This window comes from Salmo trutta, chromosome 37, assembly GCF_901001165.1.
Source record: "Salmo trutta chromosome 37, fSalTru1.1, whole genome shotgun sequence".
In the NCBI taxonomy this organism is placed as follows: Eukaryota; Metazoa; Chordata; class Actinopteri; order Salmoniformes; family Salmonidae; genus Salmo; species Salmo trutta.
Genome location: NC_042993.1, coordinates 12,724,465 through 12,744,492, shown reverse-complemented (window position 1 = coordinate 12,744,492; position 20,028 = coordinate 12,724,465). Strand labels below are relative to the sequence as shown.

General features: G+C 47.9%; 1 pseudogene; it reads right to left on the bottom strand.

Annotated features, from left to right (window-relative positions):
* LOC115176475 (nephrin-like) overlaps window positions 1–19,523 on the bottom strand; it is an 82,608-nt pseudogene extending 63,085 nt beyond the window's left edge.
* Window positions 19,524–20,028: the final 505 nt, after the last annotated feature.

Below are 20,028 nucleotides of genomic sequence, written 5' to 3'. Positions count from 1 at the left end.
ACTGTCAGCAACATGGCTAATGCAGGAGCCTCTGCAGCTATACAGAAGGAGAGGAGAGAGAGACTGGGCCAGACAGAGAGATGGAGAGAGAAAAGAGTGATACAGAGGGGAGGGGTAGAGGGAAAATAGTGAGAGAAAGGCAGACAAGAACGATGGAAAGAGGTAATGGAAAGAGGGAAACGAGGGATCGATGGAAAGAGACAGAGAAATAAGGAGGAAAATGCAAGATAAAAGAGAGAGGAGTAGAAGGAATGAAAGGAATGAGAGAGAAACTGAAAGGAGTTTCTATAGGAGAGATGATTGACATGAACAAGTTGTTTAAAAAAAGAAGGGAACAGGAAGTCACCGATGCAAAGCAGGGCAGGCATTCGCTTAGGACCCCCGGCCGCTAGGGGGACCCCAACCCAAAAATATATATGGGATCTCAGTCGGGGTCTCAACTTACTATTGAGAGTTAAAATATAAAATAGTAGAATACACATGGTGACATTTCGAAATGTGGTTATGCATCAGCAGTTTTTCTCTTGTAATGTCAGTCACTGACATTCGCTCAATTTGCCCATGTCAGCAAAACATATTTTAATTGGTAAGTTAATCTAGCCAGCTATCTACACCTTGTAGTAATCATGACCAAATGACTGGCCAGGAACGCAGGGCATGTGCCCAGTGGACCTTAAAACTGCAACATTTTCTGTCCGCTCCATGGCAAAATGTGTAGAATTCCATGAAATGAGTTTTAAAAATGCAACATTTTCTCTCCAACCCATGGCAAAATGTGTAGAATTGCAGGAAATAAACTTGAAAACTTGAAAACATTTCTTATCTCTGCCATCAAGAAGGACACCACTAAAATAGTTGACCTGCGAAGTTGGGTGCCCTAAAACCAAATCTTGCTTAGGGCCTCCAGAAAGCTAGGGCCGGCCCTGAGGTCAGAAGCAGAGATGGGGTAAAGCAATAAGCACTGCAATGAAAAAGGAGGGCAATAAGAGAGAAAGAGAAAGTTGTATGTGTGTGTGTGTTTGCCTGTGTGTGTGTGACAGGGGTGTTATGGTAACAGTTGGATCAGTGACTGCAACGTAACAGATCAGAGCGTGCCACTTGTCACCACCAAAACAAAAAGTTTAATTATGAAATGCACACGGCGGCAGCTTGGGCCGATCGGCTTAGAGCAGAGAGACAGACCGAGGCAGAGAGAGACAGATACAGTATGTTCAACATCCAATATGGGATCTCCACCAATAGCAGGGTTTAACGCTTTCAGCCCTCTGGGTCTTAGGGCAGCCTGTTTAATGAAAAAAGACCCCGCGTGACCCTACAGGGTCTCCACGGGCCCGCCACAGGGGCTGCTGGGTCTCTCCATACCCTGAGCTAAAGAATTACATCCCAACCCTTTTGGCCTACCACTAATTACAACAGGCTAACCTGCTTCTACTATTTGTTGTTGTGCTGTTGTTGCCCTGCTAAAGCTGCTGTAGCTGGCGCATCTGTGTGGCGCTACGCTCCGTATCAGACGGCAAGGTCACAATGCTTTTCTCTGGTCAATCTGGCTCCCAAGCAGCCACAGGAGATGGAGCTAAAGGTCTTGAGACAGCCTAAATAACCCAGAGAGGAAAGGGGAAGGCAGTATGATTACATGCCAGACGTCACTACGCCATAGTAGGGGAGAGTGGAGACATTTTTTACATTCAGCATCACTCCCTCAAGGGAAATATAGTATCTTCTAACAAAGATATTTAAATGTATTTCAGGATGTTGTGTATCGCTGGAAATAATCAGAATTCATGTAAACATTACAGTTTGGAAAACATAGCTTGTCCAAAAAACGTGCACTCATGGCACAACATATGTGGTAAGTTGAGCCAGTGAAAATGCCTTGCATTACGCTTGGGGGAAAAAAAACACTTCAATTTGATCAACTTTCCATTGGCTCAACCATTGACTGAACTTACCCCATGGCCATTGGCTCAACTTACCCAAGGCAGACATTTTGACTATATTAGCCCACACAGCTACAAGGATGCACTTTCATGCTACGTAGGTTTATGGCCTTATATTGAATCTGATAGAGACCCCAAGTGATGTATGGAACAATCTTAAAGTATCTGCTTTGGTTTAGATACAAGCATCATGAAACCTCTTAACACAATAAATTCATTCGACTTGGTGAAAATCCGTTTTTTGGACCTAACTTGCTTACAACCTTTTCAATGTGAATTCTTCCTTCACAGACTCCAATTTTGTGTATGGCTTTCCAGAAACAAGGGTGGCTCAATTTACCCCTTTGGCCTAACTTACCCCACTCTCCCCTACCACATGGATCAGAGCGTAGGCAATCTGGCACAGGTAGTCAGTTAATCTGCAGTAGCAAAGCTTGTTGGATTCTCTTGTTGGATTCTCTTGTTGGATTTGGAGGACATTGAGTTTGGAATGATGTGCTGGGATCAGGGACTTGAAGCTGTTTTATCTTTCCAAGAGGGTCTGTGTGTGTGTGTGTGTGTGTGTGTGTGTGTGTGTGTGTGTGTGTGTGTGTGTGTGTGTGTGTGTGTGTGTGTGTGTGTGTGTGTGTGTGTGTGTGTGTGTGTGTGAGCCTGAGTGTGTGTGAGCCTGAGTGTGTGTGTGTGTCTAGGGTTTCCATCCTAATTCCCTTTTGTGACCCAGCCATGTTTGAGTAGGTGGAGGGGCCATGGGTATCTGGGTTAAGAGGGATTTGGAAGAGGGAGAACCCAATCAGACATCCACTGCCTCAATCCCTATATCTCTTCCTGGCCCCTCTTCATATCTCCATTATCTCTGTTTCTCTATCCCTATATCTCTCCCTGACCCATCTTCCTCTCCATTACCTCCTACCTCTGTCTCTCTATCCCTGTATCTCTTCCTGACCCCTCTTCCTATCTCTGCCTCTCTATTCCTAAATCTCTTCCTGACACCTCTTCCTATCTCTGGCTCTCTATCTCTGTCTTTCTAACCCTATATCTCTTCCTGACCCCTCTTCCTATCTCTGCCTCTCTATCCCTAAATCTCTCCCTGACCCCTCTTCCTATCTCTGTCTCTTTATCCCTATATCTCTCGCTGACCCCTCTTCCTCTCCCTTACCCTCTATCTCTGTCTCTCTATCCCTCTCTATCCCTCTCGATCCCTCTCTCTATCTCTCTTTCTGTTCCTGTCCTGTGTTGGTCCGAGTCAGGGGGTTGAAGAGGAAGATGTGTGTGTGTGCACACACATGTGCGTGCATGGGTGGCGGTGGTGGCTGGGTGGGTGGCGGTGGTGGCTGGGTCGAGGGGGGCGACGGGGGAGGTTGAGACATCCAGCTGTGGTGGCCAGATTGGGGAAGGATTATTCCCCAAATCTGTTCCATTTATCCCAAGCCCCCTAACAAGCTTGTGCATAACAGCTATTAAATACATTGATATTGTGAGTCAGATGCTCGACATCAGCACGTTAAATAACACCCCGCCTTCCGTTGGGTGGACCAATCAAAAGGAAGGTCAAGTGTTTGTTTGCGCTTTGACCCTGTTATGACACCCTGTGTATGAAGCAAGGCTGCACACGTCTGAATGAACACACCACAGAACGTTACGATGGCAACATTGGTGAAGGGAGCATGATGCAAAGGTGTGGGGGGACGTGAGTGAGACTATCAAATAACTTGACTGCAGTTATTTTTATGAAACTCAAGTATCAAATAAATAGAACCACCAACATACCAAACAAACAGAATAACTTTAAAATGAGTAGAATAGGATAATGAAAATTCAACCAATATGATACAGATATTAATGCTTTGATATTTGACTTTACTTTGATTATGAAAGATCGGGCATTTGGCCCTCTTCTGAGACGTTATGTAGGAGGCAAGGCCAAGATGCAGTACTACATGTTAAAGACTTCTATAATGTGTTAGCTCTGGGTCTGGGCTGGGGAGTGCACGACTGTGCTTGTGACATATTTAAAAAAAAAAAATAATACAGTAATACAGTAGAAAAAATCTATATACTGTATGTGCAAATGAGGTAAGATAAGGGATGTAAGGCAATAAATAGGCCATGGTGGCGAAGTAAATTACAATATACCAATTAAAACACTGGAGTGATTGATGTGCAGAAGATGAATGAGCAAGAAGAGATACTGGGGTGCAAAGGAGCAAGATAAATAAATTAATACAGTATGGGGATGAGGTAGTTGGATGGGCTATATTACAGATGGGCTATGTACAGGTGCAGTGACTGACATATGACTTGACATATGACACATATCCCTTTGGGGACAATGCAGTATGTCTTATCTTATAAATAAACAAAGAACATTACAAGTATAACACTAATTTAATTCAAGTGATATGGATACTAGTGGTGCATGTGATCAGGCCGGAGTCTCAGAACAAGCTAGCTAAGCTACGCTGCAGTGCTTCTTAGAGGAAGTATGGTAATCGATTCCTTTGTGATGTGACGATGTTAGAGGCTGGCTGGGGATCACCACCACAATATTATTAGGTCACTCAGGGAACGGGAGCCAGGTCAGATAATAAGACTCTCTTCAGCTGAGTGAAATGTATGGGAAGAAAAGTGCTGACACCTCCCTCTTTCCCTCCCTCTCTCCCTCTCCTTCTCATCCAATTCCGAGTGCTTACTCTACGCCAGTGATTTTCATGCGGCGCCGTCGGTCCACGGCCCACAAACTTTAACGCTCGCTGTCTCTGCCGCACCATCTATCACCGCGCAGGGGTTTGATGGAGGGAAGATTGGAGGGAGGGATGGAGGTAGGGAAGGGGGATCATATTGAAATTTGAGGTCAGAGAAGACGATGTGTTTTGCCCAGCCTTGTGTATCCCATTCTTTTATTTAGCGTCCCGTCAGCTGCTGCCCATCTCAGACACTTGAATATCTACATCTTCACAGGCCAGGCAATAACCCACCCAGATAGAGAGACAGACACGATCCAGGGTTTGACAGGCCAGGCAATAACCCACCCAGATAGAGAGACAGACACGATCCAGGGTTTGACAGGCATGGAACTTGACATGGCCACACAATCTGGGTTGCTCTCAGAGTGTCACTGATAAAACACAGGGATTAGGAAACGGATGGATGCAACTGAGTTAAATCCAGGAAAGCTAAAAATGGGGAGAATAACAAAGCAGGGGCAGAAACGCTGTCGCAAAAGCGATTAAGAGGTAAAATGGCGCTTTAATAACATAAGCTGTATGGCCTATTATCTCTGTTCCGCTGGCCACACACGTGCACACACACACACACACATGCGCGCGTGCGCACCCACACCTACCTCAGCCAACAGATGGGTTTTGGGTCGGCTGAGGTGGAGCTTGCCATCCTCCCCATCCCTCCATCCCTTTTCACAAATCCATTTTAATTAACATATCAGAGATCCAAACGAGGTTAAACCCTTCTCCTGCTCTCTCTAATCTCCTCCAGTTAAAACTGACCAGGCATGGAGCCCACATAATCAGCCCGGCCGATAGCACCACAGGGACTCATGCATCTATACCTGTCCTACTGCACACTACCAACTTAATACCCTGGACTTTACATTGCCTTACATCTCTACTATAGCTGGTATATCGGTGCATATATAGCGGACATATCCTAACATAAAACAAGCCATGTCAAGTGAATATCAAGTCCCTTGAGACTGGTATTGCTGTGGTTTATTTTTAATAATCTGTCCAGTATGTTTTGAGTACAGCTGAACGTATAGACTAGTAAACCCCCGTTCTTGGTGATTATAGTGCCAAAAGCCAGTGTTGGTTCCAGTCACAGCTGCATGACTTATATTCTCCTCAGCAGCAGCTGTCGGCTATTGGATCTATGATGGGACCCTAGTGTTTCACCTCACCCCGAACCCTGAGACCCACTCCCTCTTTCCCTCTCTCCTTTTATCCCTCTCTCCCTGCATCAATTCACTACAACCCTAAAGCACACCCTTCTTTCCTCTCTCCCTTTCTAACTCTATCACTTCACCACCCTTGAAACACATTCTCTCCTTCCCTGTCTCCCTCATTCCCTCTCTAACTCCATCACCCCCACCCCGTCAAAATACAATTATCTCTTTCCCCCATGGCCTCACTGAACCATTAGAACATACTCCTTCCCTTCTTCCCTCCTCTCCGTCATCAGCGGAGGTGTCTGAGAGGTGACTGTCACCCCTCCACCTGCCGTACTGGGCTCAGCTCTCAGCCTCACGGCCCCCCAGAGTCCTGCCAGGGAAAGTTGAGCTGCCTAACAGATGGAGCCTATTGTCTAGGGAAGAGAGTAAGACAGGGTGCAGTGCCGTGGTGGCGCATAGAATAGAGGGTCTGGCTGGAGTAGAGGAGGAGAGGGTGGGGGGGGTGGGGTGGGGGGTGTAGGGGGGGTGATGGTTCAAATCTGTTGGTCCTGACAGCATTTCAGGAGGAGTGCTTGGTTAATAGTATCCTGGAATGTTCCTCTCCTGGAGTTTTAATGAACCCTGAGCCAAAAGGCCTAATGAAGCGTGCTCCTTTTGCCAAAACACATCCCTCAACCTGACCCTCCTGACCCTCCGCCCCTCCCACGCCTCTGGTGGGGGTGTCTCCAAGTCCCCGCCGAGAAAGTTGTCACAGGGACAGAGTGAGTTATAGAGAGAGGGCCAGCAGTTAAGACAATAGAATGCCGGAGCATGTGCCTGCATATGTTTTCAAGATGGGGGTGGCTACTGTCTGCCTTTCTTTTAGATTTTTGTTTTGTTTTGCATATTTCTTTGTTTCTTTGTGGTCCCTGACAGAAAGGGGCAGTTGGCAAAAGCTGGTGTTCTTCATCCTTTTTAACCAATTACTCCCCCTTCCAGGACATACACACAGAGACCCTCCTTAGTTGGTCCTTATTACGGTTTAAGTGTCCTTTGTACAACCAAGGACCTCATTATTTCTTAACTTAAGCCTTAACCAGACAAAGAGACAGGAGTGAGTGTGTATGGGTGTGCGTGCTTGTGTGTGTGTGTGTGTGTGTGTGTGTGTGTGTGTGTGTGTGTGTGTGTGTGTGTGTGTGTGTGTGTGTGGGTGTGTGTGGGTGTGTGTGTGGGTGTGTGTGTGTGAGTTAAGGATTAATAAAGTGCCAGGCTACTAATGAAGCATCCTTTGTTTACGTTCTACAGCAGTGGTATAAACTCAGTGGGCTCAATACGGTGTGGTATGCCAGGTCGCTGTGCTCTCATTTAAATAAGAAGAAACAAAGCCAGGAAGAGAGAGGGGGGCCATTCACTTCAAAAGAGATTCTTGCTTAATTGCAAAACTGTGAGAAAACAAACTCCCTTGGAAGAGAGAAAAAAACATGGATTAAAGTTGCATCATTGAGTACAGACAGTTTATAGGATGATGCAGTTGTTTTGATCCTTGCGGAGGTAACGGACATATTTTACACTGGACAGATGCTGGTGATGCTGTGGCATTTCACTGATCGGACTTTCTGAACATTCTACCTACTCATTTTACCTCTCGTTCTTCCATCATTATTTGACTGTGTTGGTATTCATTTGATTGTTTGCATGGTACTTCTTATTCGCAGAATGTGCATTTTAAGTACAACTGTACCAATTAATGTTGTCCTGTTGTAACTCATACCAGTCGCTAATACATTTGAAGAAGTGAAAAGCTGTGTTTGATTTGGAGACAGAGTGGACATCCAAAAACATATCCTGACATCTTAACCATTCCTTCTAATCATCTGCATTTTACACAGTTCTAAAATGCAGCTTTGATGGAAAAGTGACCAGTATGTAGGAGGTTAATCTGTAAAACTGGAGCACCACACTAAGCCAGCCAGGCGGCTTTCTCTATTTGCCTTCCTGAAGTGCAGTTCCAAACAACAGGCAGAGAGCAGTGTCTTTAAACCAAAGAGAATAACGGGCACTGGGCTGGAAATGTTCACTCCTGAAGCAAAACATATAGAGAAACAAACTGAGTATGGATGATCGGCATTTTTTAATTAAATGGAAAGTTACTGAAAAAAATGATAATGAGAATCAGGCTTTTTTAAGAAACAGGGTGAACAACCTGAATGGGCAATCACTGTGGTTCCGGCGGTGAGCATTCCTGAACCCAGCGGTCTAATGGTGCAATTCATTACAGGCCTTATTAGAATAAGCGCAGACTTTATGATATAATAATAAACAGACAGCTAGGGCAGCACACGAATCCACGCACGTACACACATCTTCGGCAGAGAAATACAGACACACACGTAGAAATAAAGCAATCAAGTTTATTTAAATGAGTGCGTGGGCTGCATAAACAGTGCAAACGGGGAAAAACATTAAGGGCAGCACGTGCCGGTGCATTCCTGATCTGACAGAGGTGGGGGGGTTGTCGCAAGTGGGTTGCGAGGGAGAGGTGTCTGTGTGTGTTGATGCAGCTGTGACCATTAGTGCTGGAGGATGCATACTCACACACTCACACACCCGCACGCCTAGACATACAGTACCAGTCAAAAGTTTGGACACACCTACTATTTCAAGGGTTTTTCTTTATTTTTACTATATTCTACATTGTAGAATAACGGTGAAGACATCAAAACTAGGAAATAACACATATGGAATCCTGTAGTAACCAAAAAAGTGTTACATGTATTTTATTTTTGAGATTATTCAAAGTAGCCACCCTTTGCCTTGATGACAGCTTTACACACTCTTGGCATTCTCTCAACCAGCTTCATTAGGTAGTCACCTGGAATGCATTTCAATGAACATGTGTGCCTTGTTAAAAGTTCATTTGTGGAATTTCTTTCCTTCTTAATGCGTTTGAGCCAATCAGTTGTGTTTTGACACGGTAGGGGTGGTAAACAGGAGATAGCCCTAGTCCATATTATGTCAGGAACACCTCAAATAAGCAAAGAGAAATGACAGTCCATCATTACTTTAAGATAAGAATGTCAGACGATTCTAGGAGTGGTGGTTGGAGTCAGGCGCAGAGAGCAGAGGTAAAGTATACGGTCTTTATTTTCTCCGGCAACAAACTGGTCACGCCAAAACAGAAGGGCGCGTAATAATAATGACCAACCCAAAACACAGGGCAAAACGGTCCGAAGAGAGAAATAAGACGTCAGCCAGCACAAAACACAAAAAATACAAAAGCATCCAAAATTCAACCAGCGAAGCAACTACATTCACAGGGCCCACCGTCCTGAGTGGACAACAAACAATCCCGCACAAAATCCCAACTGAAAACACACATTAAATAAGTCCCCACTAATGACATACACAAAACAGGTGCGGAACAGACAGACAAACTAAACGAAACTGAAACAACGATCGGTGGCAGCTAATAGGCCGGCGACGACGACCGCCGAGCACCGCCCGACCGAGGAGGGGCGCCACTTTCGTTGGATCCTGTGACAGTACCCCTCCCCTGACGCGCGGCCCCAGCCGCGCGCCGACGCCGGCCTCGGGGACGGCCCGGAGGGCGAGGCGCCGGCCGATCCGGTCGGCGACGGTGGAAGTCCAACAGCATAGGGGGGTCCAGAACGTCCGCCGCCGGAACCCAGCACCTCTCCTCCGGACCGTACCCCTCCCAGTCCACGAGGTACTGCAGGCCCCCTACCCGACGTCGGGAGTCCAGGATGGCTCGGACTGTGTACGCCGGGCTCCCCCCGATGTCCAAGGGGGGCGGGGGGGCCTCCAGCACCTCACTGTCCTGCAGCGGACCAGCTACCACCGGCCTGAGGAGAGACACATGAAACGAGGGGTTAATACGGTAATACGAAGGAAGTTGTAACCTGTAACACACCTCGTTTATCCTCCTCAGGACTTTGAACGGCCCTACAAACCGCGGACCCAGCTTCCGGCAGGGCAGGCGGAGAGGCAGGTTCCGGGTCGAGAGCCAGACTCTATCCCCCGGGTTAAACACGGGGGCGTCACTGCGGTGGCGGTCAGCGCTCTCCTTGTGTCGTTCGCTCGCCCTCCTTAAACATTCCTGGACCGCGTTCCAGGTCTCCTGAGAGCGCTTGACCCATGCCTCCACCGCAGGAGCCTCCGTCTGGCTCTGTTGCCATGGCACCAGGACCGGCTGATACCCCAGCACCACCTGGAAGGGTGACAGATTAGTGGAGGAGTGGCGCTGAGAGTTCTGGGCCATCTCGGCCCATGGCACGAACTGCGCCCACTCCCCTGGCCGGTCCTGGCAATATGACCGCAGGAACCTGCCCACATCCTGGTTGATGCGCTCTACCTGCCCATTACTCTCGGGGTGGAACCCCGAGGTCAGGCTGACCGAGACCCCCAGCCTCTCCATAAACGATTTCCATACCCTGGACGTAAACTGGGGACCTCGATCAGATACGATGTCCTCGGGCACCCCATAGTGCCGGAAGACGTGAGTGAACAGGGCCTCCGCGGTCTGCAGGGCCGTAGGAAGACCGGGCAAAGGGAGCAGACGGCAGGACTTAGAGAACCTGTCCACAACGACCAGGATCGCCGTGTTCCCCTGAGACGGCGGGAGATCCGTAAGGAAATCCACCGAGAGGTGAGTCCATGGCCGCTGTGGAACAGGGAGGGGCTGTAATTTCCCTCGAGGTAGGTGCCTAGGAGCCTTACACTGAGCGCATACTGAACAGGACGAGACATAACGCCGGACATCCTCAGCCAAGGTGGGCCACCAGTACCTCCCCTTCAGGCCCCGCACTGTCCGTTCCACCCCAGGATGACCCGAGGAGGGTAGAGTATGGGACCATCGGATCAGGCGATCGCGAACACCAAGCGGAACGTATTTCAGGCCCACGGGACACTGCGACGGAGTAGGTTCTGACCGAACCGCCCGCTCGATGTCCGCATCCACCTCCCATACCACCGGTGCCACCAGACAGGAGGCGGGAAGTATGGGAGTAGGATCGATGGTCCGCTCCTCGGTGTCGTAGAGACGCGACAGTGCGTCAGCCTTCCGGTTCCGGGAACCTGGAATGTACGAGAGAGTGAAGTTAAACCTCGTGAAAAACATGGCCCACCTCGCCTGACGGGGATTAAGCCTCCTCGCTGCCCGAATATACTCCAGGTTACGGTGGTCGGTCCAGATGAGAAAAGGGTGACGTGCCCCCTCAAGCCAATGTCTCCACACCGTCAAAGCCCTGACCACGGCTAACAGCTCCCGGTCCCCCACATCATAATTGCGCTCCGCCGGGCTCAGCTTCTTAGAAAAGAACGCGCATGGGCGGAGCTTCGGAGGAACGCCCGAACGCTGCGACAGCACAGCTCCTACCCCAGCCTCGGACGCGTCCACCTCCACTATGAATGGCAAAGAGGGGTCCGGATACGCTAGGACAGGTGCATTGGTAAACAGAACCTTCAGACGATGAAAGGCTCTGTCCGCCTCTGCTGACCATCGTAGCCGCACCGGCCCCCCCTTCATCAGTGAGGTAATGGGAGCTGCTACCTGGCCAAAACCCCGGATAAACCTCCGATAATAATTAGCGAACCCCAAGAACCGCTGCACCTCCTTCACAGTGGCTGGGGTTGGCCAATTACGCACAGCCGTTACGCGGTCACACTCCACCTCCACCCCCGAGGTGGAAATGCGATATCCTAGAAATGAGACGGCTCTTTTGAAGAACTCACATTTCTCAGCCTTGACGTATAGGTTATGCTCCAGCAGCCGCCCAAGCACTCTACGCACCAGGGACACATGCTCGGCGCGTGTGGCGGAGCAGATCAGGATGTCATCGATGTACACCACCACACCCTGCCCGAGCATGTCCCTAAGGACCTCGTCCACAAAGGATTGGAAGACGGCGGGAGCATTCTTTAACCCATACGGCATGACGAGGTACTCATAATGGCCAGATGTGGTACTAAATGCGGTTTTCCACTCGTCTCCCTCTCGGATACGCACCAAGTTATACGCACTCCTGAGATCCAATTTCGTGAAGAAGCGCGCCCCGTGAAATGACTCCACTGCCGTAGCAATGAGAGGTAGCGGGTAACTGAAACCCACTGTGATAGCATTTAGACCTCTATAGTCAATGCACGGGCGCAGACCTCCCTCCTTCTTCTTCACGAAAAAGAAGCTCGAGGAGACGGGGGATTTAGAGGGCCGAATGTATCCCTGTCTCAAGGACTCAGTGACGTATGTATCCATAGCCACTGTTTCCTCCTGAGACAGAGGATACACGTGACTCCTAGGAAGAACCGCGTCAGCCTGGAGGTTTATCGCACAATCTCCCTGTCGATGGGGGGGGGTAATTGAGTCGCCTTCGTCTTACTGAAGGCGATAGCCAAATCGGCATACTCTGAGGGAATGTGCACAGTAGAGACTTGGTCTGGACTCTCCACCGTAGTCGCACCGATGGAAACTCCTATGCACCTACCTGAGCACTCCCTCGACCACCCCGTTAGATCCCTCTGTCTCCACGAAATCTGGGGGTTGTGAGTGGCTAGCCAGGGGATTCCCAGTACCACCGGAAACGCTGGGGAGTCAATGATGAACAGGCTGAGACGCTCCACATGACCCCCCCACGTCTGCATAACCAGTGGCACTGTGACCTCCCCTACTTGGCCTGACCCTAGCGGTCGACTATCTAGGGCGTGCACGGGGAAGGGGTGGTCCAGCTGAACCAGGGGGATCCCTAACCTCTTCGCTAACCCATGGTCCATAAAACTCCCAGCTGCACCTGAATCGACTAGCGCCTTATACTGGAAGTGAGGGGGAAAATTAGGGAAACAAACGGAGGTGTACAAGTGATCGACAGGGGGCTCTGGGTGTGGCTGGTGCGGACTCACCTGGGGGGGCGAAGCGGTGCTCTGCCCGCCCTCCGAACTCCCGGAGGGACCTCTCCAGCACCGGTCCACAGTGTGTCCTCTGTGTCCACATCGGGTGCAAGAGAGACCCCTCCCTCTGGTCCTCCTCGGTGCAGCCCCCCCTATCTCCATGGGCTGTGGAGCGGGAGGACTGGTAGGCGGAACGAACAGGCCCCGACTGGAACGTCCCCGGGCAGCCAGCAGGTTGTCCAATCTAATGGACAAATCCACCAGTTGGTCCAGAGTGGAGGTGTTGTCCCTACATGCCAGCTCCCGGCGGACGTCCTCGCGAAGGCTACACCTATAGTGGTCTATCAGGGCCCGCTCGTTCCACCCCGATCCAGCGGCGAGAGTCCGGAATTCCAATGCGAAATCCTGAGCGGTCCTCGTCTCCTGTCTCAAATGGAATAGTAGCTCACCCGCCGCCCTGCCCTCCGGGGGATGATCGAAAACCGCCCGGAAGCGGCGGGTGAACTCCGGGTAGTCACCCCGGGCCGAGTCTGGACCTTCCCAGACCGCATTGGCCCATTCCAGGGCTCGACCCGTGAGACACGAGACGAGGACGCTCACCCTCTCTTCGTCGGAGGGAGGGGGGCGGACGGTCGCCAGGTACAGTTCCAGTTGGAGCAAGAACCCCTTGCACCCAGCGGCCGTTCCATCGAACTCCCTGGGCGGTGAAATCCGGATCCCGCCGGCACCCGCTTCAGTGGGTGTGGATAGGTGCGTAGGGTGAGGGACCGGAGCTGGTCTGGCTGGGGAGGCACCTCTCTCCCAGCTCTCCAACCGGGCCAACACCTGATCCATGGCCGAGCCTAGGCGGTGGAGGAGGCCGGCATGTTGGGAGACCTGCTCAGCCATGGATGGCGCTTCTGCTCCTGCTGACTCCATAGGTGATGGTGCGGGATTCTGTCAGACGATTCTAGGAGTGGTGGTTGGAGTCAGGCGCAGAGAGCAGAGGTAAAGTATACGGTCTTTATTTTCTCCGGCAACAAACTGGTCACGCCAAAACAGAAGGGCGCGTAATAATAATGACCAACCCAAAACACAGGGCAAAACGGTCCGAAGAGAGAAATAAGACGTCAGCCAGCACAAAACACAAAAAATACAAAAGCATCCAAAATTCAACCAGCGAAGCAACTACATTCACAGGGCCCACCGTCCTGAGTGGACAACAAACAATCCCGCACAAAATCCCAACTGAAAACACACATTAAATAAGTCCCCACTAATGACATACACAAAACAGGTGCGGAACAGACAGACAAACTAAACGAAACTGAAACAACGATCGGTGGCAGCTAATAGGCCGGCGACGACGACCGCCGAGCGCCGCCCGACCGAGGAGGGGCGCCACTTTCGTTGGATCCTGTGACAAAGAAGGTCAATCAATCTGGAAAATATGTGCAGTCGCAAAAACCATCAAGCACTATGATGAAACTTGCTCTCATGAGGAACACCACAGAAAAGGAAGACCCAGAGTTACCACTGGTGCAAATGATAAGTTCATAAGAGTTAACTACACCTCAGATTTCAGCCCAAATAAATGATTCACAGAGTTCAAGTAACAGACACATGTCAACATCAACTGTTCAGAGGAGACTATGTGAATCAGGCCTTCATGGTCGAATTGCTGCAAAGAAACCACCACTAAAGGACACCAATAAGAAGAAGAGACATGCTTGGGTTAAGAAACACAATCAATGGACATTAGACCGGTGGAAATCTGTCCTTTGGTCTGATGAGTTAAAATTTTTGATTTTTGGTTCCAACCGCTGTGTCTTTGTGAGACGCAGAGTAGGTGAAAGGATGATCTCCACATGTGTGGTTCCCACTGTGAAGCATAGAGGAGGTGGTGTGATGGTGTGGGGGTGCTTTGCTGGTGACACTGTCTGTGATTTATTTAGAATTCAAGGCACACTTAACCAGCATGGATACCGCAGCGATACGCCATCCCATCTGGTTTCCGCTTAGTGGGACTATCATTTGTTTTTCAACAGGAAAATTACCCAACACACCTCCAGTGGGAGGAGGAAGATGAGGAAGACATGGTGGTCAAAGGAATGGCAGGGGACAAGCACCTCTTCTGAGAGGTGGTCGTGGGCCTCATTCGAGAGGTGTGGGGGAACGTGTTAGAGGACACGGACCAAGACAGCGGCAGCAACAGCAAAGAGTGTCCAATGAAATCCGAGCAATAGTTGGAGACCATGTAGTAAATCATGGCATAACAATGACTGAGGCAGCTACAATGATTCAACCAATCCTCAGAAGATCAACCGTGGCCTCAATCATCAGAACTTTCCGCAATGAGAACCGGTAAGTCTTCAGCATGCACTAAACATTAGGCTACTCTCAATTGTCAAATGACTGTATACTGCATGCCAATGTGTACCACAGAGTAGGTGATGTGACTAAATGTATTCTTACTGTAATTTTCCCTGCAGAATTGAGACTAGGCCAAATAGGGGATAGCAGAGGCATAATTCTGACTGACCAACAAGAGTGGGCTGTAGTCAATTTGGCTCGGGCCAGAAATGATATTCACCTTACAGAAATTTGGCAGCACATCTTGGAAAATGACGACATGTTCAACAGTGTGGAAGCCATAAGTTTGCCGACTATTACACGCATGCTGAAAAGGCACCAGGTGTCTCTAAAACAGCTGTACGGTGTACCTTTTGAAAGAAATGCAGAGTGAAGCAACTGAGGACTGAGTATGTTCATTTTCAATATGCCTGTTGTGAAAAATTCCCCCAAAATTCTACATCATTGTAATCAGTAATTCTCTTTACAAAATGTATTTTTAGAGGGTGATGGAGCTGGATACTGATGTAAACCATCACAAATTCCTCTTTATGGACGAGGCAGGCTTCCACCTGGCCAAGACACGGAGCAGAGGTCGGAATTTCATTGGCCAGTGGACAACCATCTAAGTACCTGGACAATGTGGGGCCAACATCACTGTGTGCGGCTATAACAGAAGATGGTGTGGTGGGACGCAGACCTCGTACTGGATCATATAATGCAGCTCTTATTGTAACCTTCCTTGATGAGCTAAATCAGGTCTGTAGAGTTGATGACGTGACCTATGTCATTGTGTGGGATAATGTCAGGTTCCACCATCCTCAAATGGTGCAAGCATGGTTTCAGGCCCATCCACAATTTACCACCCTGTACTTACCCCCATACTCTCCTTTCCTAAAACCCGATTGAGGATTTTTTCTCCACATGGAGGTGGAAGGTATATGATAGGCGCCCTCACGAACAAGCCGCCCTTCTCCAGGCCATGGATGACGCATGCAATGACATCACGGCAGACCAGTGTCAGGCCTGGATTCGCCCTAAGATTCTTCCCAAGATGTTTGGCTCATGAAAACATCCATTGTGAATCCACAAGACAGGGTTGATGGAAATATAGAAGTACAGTAATCAATCCTTTGTTTTGCTTTTTACAGTAAGCCAGGTGAGGAACACTGCAGTTTACGTTTTACTGTAGTTTGTTTCTTTTTGTAGATAATAGGTTTCTTTGAATCAAAGCAAAAATTATGTTTTGATTTTATTGTATTTCATCAATAAATTTCAGATTTTGTTAAATGATTCCACTATGTCTGTAGTATTCACTCTACTAGTCCTTTTACAGTGATGTATTTACGTGTAGTGCCATAATGAAACACGTATCACATATTTTGTACTACAATATTTAAAGATTGTACAAACAACTACACTGTGAAACTATCGGTATCTTGTGTGTGATCTAAATGAATGTTCCTAATGGTATTTCATGATAAATGAGTCATTTGAACCAATGATTCTGCAAGTGCAAGGTTTCTTTGAAGATATTAATGCACAATGCAATGTTTTGAACATTGGACTGCCTGTGTTACAAGTGATGACAGTTTTGAGTTTTGTGTCTAGAGTTTTGAAAAATGACCGCAAGGTTCTGAAATCAGTGCCAAAGTGATTGTAAAAAACTGTAACACATTTTTGGTTACTACATAATTCCATATGTGTTATTTCATAGTTTTGATGTCTTCACTATTATTCTACAATGTAGAAAATAGTACAAATAAGTAAAAACCCTTGAATGAGTAGGTGTGTCCAAACTTTTGACTGGTACTGTGCACTTGCAGGCACACACACACACACACACACACAGGCATTCCCTGTTTATCCTAGGCCTAGACCTACAACCTGCAGCACACGTAGCTAAGTTTCAAATACAGTCTACTCTCTCACAAACAGACAGGCAGTCAGAGAGAGAGAGAGAGAGCGAGAGAGAGAGAGAGAGAGAGAGAGAGAGAGAGAGAGAGAGAGAGAGAGAGAGAGAGAGAGAGACAGAGGTGGGGGTAAAGTAAGTAGGTGCTGTAAGATTTGTGTCAGCATGTGAGGAAATGAGGGTGAAGGGGGGCCTGAACGCTACCAGCCGACATTCCTCTGCAATCCAGAAACGAATTGATTATAGGACCCAGAGTGTCAGTGTGTGTACTTGTGTGTGTGTGTGTGTATTTGTGTGCATGAATATGTGCCATATGGATTGCACTTCGATTAGTGTGAATGGGATAGCTGTGTTGTGCATCTCCTCTGGTGTGTGTCTGTTAGAGTGTGTGTGAAAGAGAGAGTGTGTGTGTGTGGTGTGTGTGTGTTTGTGTGTAAGAGAGACAGTGTGTGTGTGTGTGTGTGTGTGCGTGCGTGCACACAATTAATATCTGAGCTGTGGCTCTGTAGCAGATAACAGTAGGGTTCTCTCTCTTCAGCTCTAGCACACAGTGTTTCTCCACCTTTAGCAGCACACAGCAGTCCAGAGCTCCTCCTTGACCGTAGACCTCCTGGGTGGAGGAGAGAGATGATACATGATCTGAGATTGAGACTCCCAGCATGGTTCCCCTCACGACGCCCACAGTTCTGTTACACCAGGTTACCATGGAGATCTCACACATAATCCCCACAAATTAATCTTCATTCACAGCCAACAAACTGAAATGAATGCGAGAACACCATATCTCGGCTGAATCTAATAGCGATCACCAAATATGATAATTATTTCTTCAAAAAAAACTTATTAACTTCATACACTCTTAGAAAAAAGGGTTCCAAATTGATTATTTGGCTGTCCCCATAGAATAACCTTTTTAGTTCTAGGTCGAACCCTTTTGGGTTCCAGGTAGAACCCTATGTGGAAAGTGTTCTACATGGAACCCAAAAAGGTTCTACCTGGAACCAAAAAGGGTTCTTAAAAGGGTTCTCCTATGGGGACAGCCGAAGAACCCTTTTCAGTTTTAGATAGAACCTTTTTTTCTAAGAATGTAGAGAATCAGAAGGGAGGAACTGCTGAATCCTTTTCCTTTGCTATTATCCATTTCTGTCACAGATAGTACTGATATTGTATAGAGTAGAGGACACACAACTATTATCAATAAACTAGTCTACAATGGATTAGGATGCTGCTAGTGATAACATGTTATGTAGGGCTGGGAATTACCAGGGACCTCACGATAGGATATAATCATGATACTTACAGTAGGTGCCGATACGATATGTATTGCGATTCTCACGATTCTCGCGATTCTATATGTATTGCAATTCGATACCGCAATTTTATTGCGATTTGATGTTCCAAACATATTACTCACCATATGTCTGCTGCAGAGGGACAAGAGAGAGCATGAGAAAACAAGTTTTGATCAGTCAGGGAAATAAAAAAGTGCTGAAAACATGTTGGTTTACGATTTTTTTTTAAAGATGAGAACAAGCAATAGGATGAAAAATACCAGAGTTTTGGCGCAGGGACAGCTGACTAGCACTAGCTAACGCTACCTACAGTAGCAACATTATATACAAAAAAATACAAATCGATACATGGAGTCAAATATCGCTATAATACATTTTAAAAATTATATCACGGTATGTAACTAGATTTTCTTTAATATTATGTTAAACAACCTTACGGTAAAACTTTACTTCACAGAGCTGTTTTAGTCAGTATTTACCTGGAAGGTTCTTCAGATGTGTGGTCTATCTTCTGTTTACTTATGAGAAATGCTACTTTGCAGTGCTTGATTACAGATATTGTCACACATTACATGCCAATATACAAGACATATTACATTTTCTCACAGCATCTGAGTTGCACAGATTACCTCGTATCTCACTTCTTATCCTAAATTGAATCCCAAATGTCAAACCAGTGTCAGAACACGTGTTCACAAGACAGATACTGTGCAGCGCATTATGTGTGTAACCGTAGCACAGCTTTCCACACTGATTGTGCAGATGAGGAGTTGGCAACAAAACACTGTCCCTTTGTGTTCTGCCAGGTATCTACTGAAACAGCACCTTCTGTCTGTTTCAGTGTAGAGCTTGAGTGTTCTGTGGCCCCTCTGCTGGGGTTGGTCACATATGCAGGTGTCATTAGGTATTATTAAGGGACAGCCATCTGTGACGGGCTATTGGGGGCACTATGGGGATTTGTGTATGAGGGGGGAATTGTGTGTGTGTCTTTGTCTTTGTGTCTGTGTCTTTGTGTCTCTGTGTGCGTGTTTTTAAATGTGTTTATTGCCTCCTTCCCCGTGTATTTCACTGTGTGCGTGCCATAGACCTCGCCCTCCAACCCTCTCCACATGCCCAATTGTTTCTCACTACCATGACCGCCTCACTAACCCTCCCTTCACTGTTGAGGGATTATAACACAGGCTGGCTAATATTTAACTAATGGCTGTTCCTTGCAGCCTCCCTCCACTGCCTCCCTCCCTCTCACCAACTGCCAGGGCCAGAGACATCCTCCTCAGCCAGCGCCACTGAAGTGTGGCTGTGTCAAATAGAACAGGGAGGGAAGGGGCTGTGTACTGTGACAGGGGAGATGGGTAAGAGAGAAAATAACCAAGGAGAGAGAGAAAGAAAGAGAGTGGTGAGAGAGAGAAAGAGGGAGAGAAGGAGAGAGAGAAAAGGAGAGGGAGATAGAGCGAGCGAGAGGGCGACAGAGAGAGACAGAGAGAGAGAGAGAGAGAGAGAGAGAGAGAGAGAGAGGGGGGGGGTGAGAGAGACAGAGTGAGTGAAAGAGAGCGATGGAGACAGGACGTTGTGTGGGAGGGCAATAAGCACAACAGTCTTGGAGAATGCCATATGCTACCTTTAGGCAAGCATAGTCTTGTGACAGCCAGGCAGTGCCTGGAAATCCCCGAACTGCAACTGTGTCGTCTGGCTATCTTCCATTGGCACTACTATCATATGTTTCTGGTTTGTATGTTTCTCTTTTCCTGCATCCCTCCTTACAGATACAGGACT